We start from the raw sequence: 8,776 nt of genomic DNA, 5'->3' as shown, positions 1-8,776 counted from the left end.
AACCGGCTGTAAATCAGTTTCCCACAACTCCCTCTTCAGGTTCCATTAAGCCGCTAGGGCGGCTCACAGAACTCAGGATAACAGTTTACTTACTAGATCACCAGTGTATTATAAAAGGACACAGCTCAGGAAAACCAGATAGAAGAGATGTGTAGGACAATGAGGGAAGGGGCACAGAGCTTCCATACCCTCTCTGAATGTATCACTCTCCCAGTGTCTCTATGTTTTCACCAACCCAGAACCTCCCCAAACCTTGTCCTTTTGTGTTTTTATGGAGGCCTTCTCTTGTAGGCATGATGGATTAAAGTATCAATCATTTATGATAAATTCAACCTCCAGCCCCTCTCCCCTCCTTGGAGATCAGGCCGTGGGCAAAAGTTCCAACCCTCTAATCACATGGTTGTTTCCCCTGACAACCAGCTCCCATCACGTGGTTATCTAGGGACTTTCCAAAAAAAAAAAATCACCTTATTCACACAGGTGGGTAAAAGGGAGTTTTTATGAATAACAAAAGATACACAGTTCACCTTTATTGTTCTAAAGCTATTTCAGAAACTGAGGACAAAATAGTAATTATTATAACAAAAGATGCCCCTATTACTCTAATCACTTAGGATATTATAAGGGTTTTGGGAATCATGTGTCAGAAAGGGACAAATATGTATTTAGTATTATAAGTCACAATATCATGATGTCTTTTATGACATATTCTAATTTAATTTTTTTTTTTTTTGGCCATGCCACGTGGCTTGCAGGATCTCAGTTCTGCAACCAGGGATTGGACTTGGGCCACGGCAGTGAAAGTGCAAAGTCCTAACCACTGGACCACCAGGGAACTCCCTAGTTCTTTATTTTTTATGACTGAACTGTGGTCTTTATAGTCTTTATATATTCTAAATACTAGTCCTTTTTCTTTTGTGTGGCTTGCAAATATTTTTGGATCCATTGGATCCTTCATACATGCTGTATGCTGTGTATGAAGGTCAAAGACAGAAATCTATGAGAAATTCACTCTGTAATCACAGATTTGGAGTGTCCCAAACCAACCCACCTCTCTCTCTTTCTCTCTCTCTCTCTCTCCCTCTCTCTCCCTCACACACACACATCACACTTTAAACATCTCTCTTTTTGTATTTTTTATTATTTACATTAATATGGCTTTTCATAAAGTTTTCTAAATATAGACCCAAGTTTACCATTGTAAACTTGACACTTTATTCTGCTATGTCCTGCTTTTCTTGTCTGTCAATAGAAGAGTTGAAATAGCTGGCAAAATTTTTTTAAATATGTCTATTTCTGATTAAATTTATTTAAGTTTAATGTTGTTTGCTATTTTTCAAACAGTATCAGTAAAAGCAGTGGGTTCTTTTTTTTTTTTTTCGCCAAACCATGTGGCTTGTGAGATCTTAGTTCCCCAACCAGGGACTGAACCCAGGCCCTGGCAGTGAAAGAAAAGAGTCCTAACCACTTGGACAGGCAGCAGGGAATCCCCTAAAAGTAGTGGGTTCTGAACTACCAATCAAAAGTACAGCTCTGCACTATTTACAATAGCCAGGTCATGGAAGCAACCTAAATGCCCATCGACAGACGAATGGACAAAAGTTGTGGTACATATATACAATGGAATATTACTCAGCCATAAAAAGGAACGAAATTGAGTCATTTGTTGAGACATGGATGGATCTAGAGACTGTCATACAGAGTGAAGTAAGTCAGAAAGAGAAAAACAAATATCGTATATTAACACATGTATGTGGAACCTAGAAAAATGGTACAGATGAGCCAGTTTGCAGGGCAGAAGTTGAGACACAGATGTAGAGAACAGACATATGGACACCAAGGGGGGAAAACTGCGGTGAGGTGGGGATGGTGGTGTGCTGAATTGGGCGATTGGGATTGACATGTATACACTGATGTGTATAAAAGTGATGACTAATAAGAACCTGCAGTATAAAAAAACAAACAAACAAAACAACTAATACTAGAGTTTCATTGGGTTATTTGTATGGAAATATGTTAATATAAATGTTTCAGACATTACATGAAATCTCTAAAAATCTTATATGTTCTGGTATAATGTTATAAGTCATAATTCTAGTTATTACTTTAAAATGCATATCTCAGAAATAACTAAATTTCCTTGTCAATTGCATTATTATGAACTTTCATCAAATCTTTAACCGTGGTCATTTTTAAGTCTTTTGTCATTTACAGACAGTTCTGGGTGTACTCTGATGCTTTTGCAAATATGTTCCTATAAAAGGGTTTCATCTTCAAGGAATTCATGGAAAAGACTCTGACAAGTACAGGTTTCTGGTAACTGATTGTACTGCTGAACTGAATGAATAAGCATTTTCAGAACTCTAATGAAAAACTGATGAACTCATAAAAGTGCTAACAAAAGATCAAGATGAAAAAAAAAATTAATTACATGGGACTGAGTGAACTGATGAGGATGATTATAATTTTTGTGACTTTCTGTTTGAATTAAAAAAAAAAAATCCCACAAGGACTCAGAGGCAAAGAATATACAAATCAGTTTTCACTGCAAAGTAAAGGAGCTGTTACAGTGGAGGATTACTGGACTGAGTGTCAATATTATGACATAGTATGAGTGTGTTTCGTGTTTGCTAATTGCAATCATTGTTGCTTTTGTTGTGGTCATCCATTTACAATGCTTGGTGTCAGTCTATTTATCTCTTGTAAAAATAAAATACAGTGTGTGTGTGTGTGTGAAAAATAAAAAGTACAGCTCTGCATATATATGTATATATTTTTAATGCAGTTTATTTCTATATTTTGGCTGCACCACGCGGCTTACAGGATCAGTTCCCCAACCAGGGACTGACCCTGGGCAGTGACAAGGAAAGCCCAGAATCCTAACCACTAGGCCACCAGGGAACTCCCATTTGCTTTTATATTTTTAACTTTCCTGGTCTTGTTTCCATCATCTGAAAAAATTAGGGTTGGAATAGTTTATTTCTGGAGTCGCTGAAGAGAAAAAAAATGTTTGGAATATCTATCAAATATGACTTGATAAGTTTATCTTATCAAAATCTTTTCAGGAAAAACCCCAAACAAAATGAATAGAAATCATGTGGCCCAGGAATTTCCTTGTTAGGTATCTACCTTGTGTACTGAAATACAATTCAGATGAACCACTCAGAATTAGTGTTAGACTCCGAAGGTTAAAAGCACAAGCCCTAACAAGACTGCCTGAACTTCCGACACCAGATGCAAGTTCAAAGGTCCTCAGGCCACTCAATCTTCTGACTTACTGGATACAAACTCAGGAGTGCTCGGTGTCCAGAGCACGTGGGCTCTGTAGTTTCAGGCACACGGGCTCTCTTGTTGAGGCGTGCGAGCTCAATAGTTGTGGCACGCGGGCTTAGTTGCCCCGTGGCCTGTGGCATCTTAATTCCCCGACCAGGGATCGAACCTGTGTACCCTGCATTGGAAGGTGGATTATTTACCACTGGGCCAACAGGGAAGTCCCAACAAAATGATTTTTTTCTGGTCAATTCACCTTTAAGATTTCTCAAGAGAGGGGGGGACGAGAGAGGAGACAGAAGGAAAAAAAAGTGAAAGGGAACCAGCTTTAGACAAATATAAAACTATCATTGGAGAAAGCCTAATAATCTTTCTGCTGCAAGGAGAGGAAAAATATTTAGATTTACAGAAACCCATTTCAAAACACATGCACACATACACACACACACACACACACACACACACACGAGTCCTTTTAACTGGTTTAAACAGTAACTCAGACTCTTGACAATTTTATCAAGTCACAGAATAAAACAGCCAATATTTATTAATCCCCTCAGAATGGAAATTAAGGATGTTTGAGGAGGGAGGGAGTTTTTCTTTAAACTAAATGATCTTTCACACAAATAAGATAGACAATCCCCTCAAGAGACTTTTGAGGGTTTTTTAATATTCATTTATTTATTGGGTTGGGCCAGGTCTTAGTTGCTGCATGCGGGATCTAGTTCCCTGACCAGGGATCGAACCCGAGTCCCCTGTATTGGGAGCGCAGAGTCTTAACTACTGCGCCACCAGGGAAGTTCCAAGAGAGGGTTGTTTTTTTCTTTTTCTTTTTCATTCTAAGGTGTCTCTAGAATGAACAATCTTATTTATGTCAAAGTTCTTCAGAGTAGCCAGTACAATTCCAAACCATCTACTGTGAAGCTATGTCAGGAAGTAGTGCAAGTTTATTAGCAGGCAACCCATGAGAAGTTGGCTGATAGTTGGTCAAAAATGAAAATAGCACTTATAAGCGTTTTAGGCCCTAACCCCAAGGATTAGGTGCCTTGCCTACTTACTCAAGAAACCAGCAAGACTCTGAAGGCCAAAGAGATAATAAAAGTCCAGATTCAGCACAAAAGCCGCACAATCAAGGACAGAGAGGCCTCAGCAGGGGAAACTCAAGGGGTCTCAGATGTGCATATTGTTACTGAGTCGAGGTCCTGGTTCGTGGCAGCGAAGAGCTTAGCCATACCTCGATGGCAATTGTTTTAGTCCAATCAGCCAAAGACCATCAGGGACAAACCTGTATTCGAATACACATGTTGAAACAAGAGGGACTGCACACTGGAGAAACTATGGGGTGTCTCACTGAACAGAGGAAAAGATAAGAGTTACAGGATTGGAGGGAATGCTGACATGTAGGTGAAATTTAAATGAAATTCAAATGTTTTAATAGGATCAAAACAAAGAAGTGTTGTATGTAAAGGTGGCAACATCAGATCTGGCCTGCCAAATTGAACAGGCTCTTGTTTCCTTGGAAACTACAAAGCTGTTTTTTTTTAAAATTTTTTGGCTGCGTTGGGTCTTCGTTGCTGCGCGTGGCCTTTCTCTAGTTGCCTCGAGCGTGGGCTACTCTTCGTTGTGGTGCGCGGGCTTCTCATTGCGGTGGCTTCTCTTGTTGCGGAGCATGGGCTCTAGGCACGTGGGCTCAGTAGCTGTGGCTCTCGGGCTCTAGAGCGCAGGCTCAGTAGTTGTGGCGCACGGGCTTAGTTGCTCCGTGGCATGTGGGATCTTCCTGGACCAGGGCTCAAACACATGTCCTGGCAGACTCTTAACTACTGCACCACCAGGGAAGCCCACTTCCATTGTTTCTATTCAGAAGTCAGCAATAAGCCTTACTACACCTTTGGAAATAATGCTTCTCTCCCCAGCTGCCTGTTATCTTACTCTCTTATTAGTTATTTTTCATACTTTTAAGTGGAAATTTCCAACATGCACTAAATTAGAAATAATCGTATTATGAATTCATGTACCCACTACACAATTAAAAAATTATCAGTGTCATTCCAAACTTGTTTTATTCTACCTCTTTCTTTTTATGCTGTAAATACCATATACCATATCATTTTAGCATAAATATTTTTGTATGTATCTCTAACAGGTAAGAACTTTCTTTAAAAGATAACTAAATACCATTGTGATGTCCATGTTTAAATTTCCCTTAATGTGTTTAAAAACTGTCGTGTCAGAGTTGATAGTTCAAATCTGTTTTCAGTAAAGGTGTATACTTTGTATTGGATTGATGTACCTTTTTTTAGTCACAACTTTAAAGAGATATAATTCACATAACATAAAATTCATTTTTTAAATGTACAATTTAGTGGTTTGTAGGAAGTTTACAGAGCTGTGTAGTCATCACAACTTTAGAATTTTTTCTTCAAAAAAGGAATCTCATACACATCAGCAGTCATTTCCTACTGTGTCTTCTTCTAGCCCCTGGGCAAGTATTAATCTATCTTCTGTCTTTATGGATTTACATATTTTGGACATTTCATATAACTGGGCATATAATGTCATATAACTGGGCATATAATATCATATAGCATTTTCATATATAATATTTATATAACATGTGACCTTTTGTGTCTAGCTACTTTCACTTGGCATGTTTTCAAATATCATCCATGTTGTATTCTGTGTCAGTACTTTATTACTTTTGTGGCTAAATAATATTCTATTGCACAGATATACAACATTTTGTTTATCCATTCATCAGTTGTTGAACCTTTGGATTGTTTCCATTTTTCAGCTATTATAAATAATATTGCTATGAACATTTGTGTACAAGTTTTTGTGTGGACATGTTTTCATTTTTCTTGGTATTTACCTAAGAGTAAAATTGCTGGGTCATAAGGTAACTCTATGTTTAACTTTTTGAGGAAATGTCACATTGTTTTCTAAAGTGGCGCCACAATTTTACATTCCAACCAGCAAAGTGTGAGGATTTATTTCTCCACATTCTCACCAAAACTTGTTATTGTCTGTCTTTTTGATTTGGCCATACTAGTATGTTCAAAGCAGTATCTCATTGCACTTTTGATATTTGCATTTCCCTAATGACCACTGATAATCAGCATCTTTTCATGTACTTTTTTTTTTTTTTTTTTGGCCATTCTGGGTGACTTGCAGGATCTTAGTTCCCTGACCAAGGATTGAACCCAGGCCCTTGGCAATGGATGCATGGAGTCCTAACCACTGGACCACCAGGGAATTCCCTCATGTACCTTTTGACCATTTGTATATCTTTTTTGGAGAAATGTCTATTTGGATTCTTTGCCCATTTTATAATTTGTCTTCTTTTGTCTTTTTGTCTTTGTTTTTTCTTAGATGTGTTTCTTTTATATTCTAGTTACAAGTCTTTCATCAGATATATGTTTTCCAATATTTTCTCCCATTCTGTGGATTGTCTTCACTTACTTGATGGTGTACTTCGAAGCAAAAATGTTTTTAATTTTGATGAAATCCAATTTATCTGTTTTTTGTTTTTTTTTTTGCACTTGTGCTTTTGGAAAACATTGCCTAATCCAAGATGGTAAAGATTTACTCCAATGCTTCTATATTTTCTTCTAAGAATTTTAGTTTTAGCTATTACATTTAGATCTTTCACCATTTGCATATTTGCATACAATTTTTGTATATGTTATGAAGTAGGTGTCCAACTTCATTTTTTTGCATGTAGATATCAAATTGTCCCAATACTGTTTGTTGAAAATTCTACTCTTTCCCCATTGCATTGTGTTGGCAACCTTATCAAAACTCAATTGATCATAAATTTAATAATTTATTTCTGGACACTCAACTCTATACCATGGATCTATGTCTATCTTTATGCCAGTACAACACTGCCCTGATTACTGCAGCTTGTAGGAAATTTTGAAATCAGGAAGTGTGAATCCTCCAACTTTCTTCTTTTTTCCCCAAGATAGTTGGGCTATTCTGGGTCCCTTAAATTTCCATAAAAATTTTAAGCTCAGCTTGCCAATATCTGCAAAATGTCCAGCTGAAATTTTGATAGTGATTACATTAAATTTCTAGATCAGTTTGGAGACTATTGCCATTTTAATGATATTAAGCCAAATCCATGAACATGGGCTATATTTCCATTTATTTAAGTCTTCTTTCATTACTTTCATCAATGTCTTATAGTTAGCTATTTACAAGTCTTACATTTCTTTTGTTAAATTTATTCCTAAGCATTTCATTCTGTTTTGATGCTATTGCAAAAAGAATGTTGTCTTAATTTCAGTTTTGGATTGTTCATTGCTAGTGAATAGAAATAAAATTGATTTTTGTACATTGATCTTGTATCCTGCAACCCTGCTGAACTAATTTATTCTAATATTTTTGTGGATTTTCCATATACAAGATCATGTCATCTGCAAATATAGTTTTATTGATACTTCTTCCTTTTCAACCTGGATAAATTTTATTTCCCTTTCTTGCCTAGCTGGCCTGGCTAGAATCTTCAGTACAAGATTGAATAGGAGTAACAAGAGCTGACATCCTTGTCTAGTACTTCATCTCAGGTGGAAAGCATTCAGTCTCTTACCATTAAGTATGATATTAGCTATGGGGTGTTTTAGACAGTATCAGGTTGAGGAAGTTCCCCTCTAAATTAGCCTGCTTAGGCTGCCATAACAAAATACTATAGACTGGGTGGTTTAAACATTAGGCATTTAGGGACTTCCCTGGCGGTCCAGTGGGTAAGACTCTGTGCCTCTGATGTAGGGGGCCCGGGTTAGATCCCTGGTCAGGGAACTAGATCCCGCATGCATTCTGCAACTAAGAGTCCACATGCCATAACTAAGAAGTCTGCATGCCACAACTAAAAGATCTTGTATGCTGCAACGAAGTTCTTGTGTGCCCCAACTAAGATGTGGTGCAGCCAAAATAAATAAATAAATATTAAAAAAACAAACAATAGGCATTTATTTTCTCATATTTCTGGAGGCTAGAAACCTAAGATCAAGGTGCCAGCAGGATTGGGTTCTGGTGAGGCCTCTTTTCCTGGCTCCCAGGTGACCTCCTTCTTGCTGTGTCCTGACATGGCCATTTCTGTGTTTGTGTGTGTGTGTGTGTGTGTGTGTGTGTGTGTGCATTTAGAAGGAGGGAGAGATTGATCTCTGGTGTCTCTTCCTTTTCTTATAAAGACATCAGATTAGGGTACTACCCTATGACTTCATTTAACATTAGTTACCTCCTTAAAGGCCCTATTTCCAAATACAGTCACATTGGGTGTTAGGGCTTCAACATGAAAATTTTTTTGGTGGGAGGGGACACAATTTAGTCCATAACACCTATTATTCCTAGTTTGTTTAATTTTTTTTTTTAATCATGAAAGTGTATTGGATTTTGTCAAGTGCTTTTTCTGGTGCATTGAGGTTATTATCTAGTTTTTGTTCTTTTGTATATTAATAAGGTACGTTACATTGGGATTGATTTTTAGCTGTTAAACCAACCTTAC

This window comes from Balaenoptera borealis, assembly GCF_965194805.1.
Source record: "Balaenoptera borealis genome assembly, chromosome: 4".
In the NCBI taxonomy this organism is placed as follows: domain Eukaryota; kingdom Metazoa; phylum Chordata; class Mammalia; order Artiodactyla; family Balaenopteridae; genus Balaenoptera; species Balaenoptera borealis.
Note: the sequence above shows the minus strand (reverse complement) of the source record.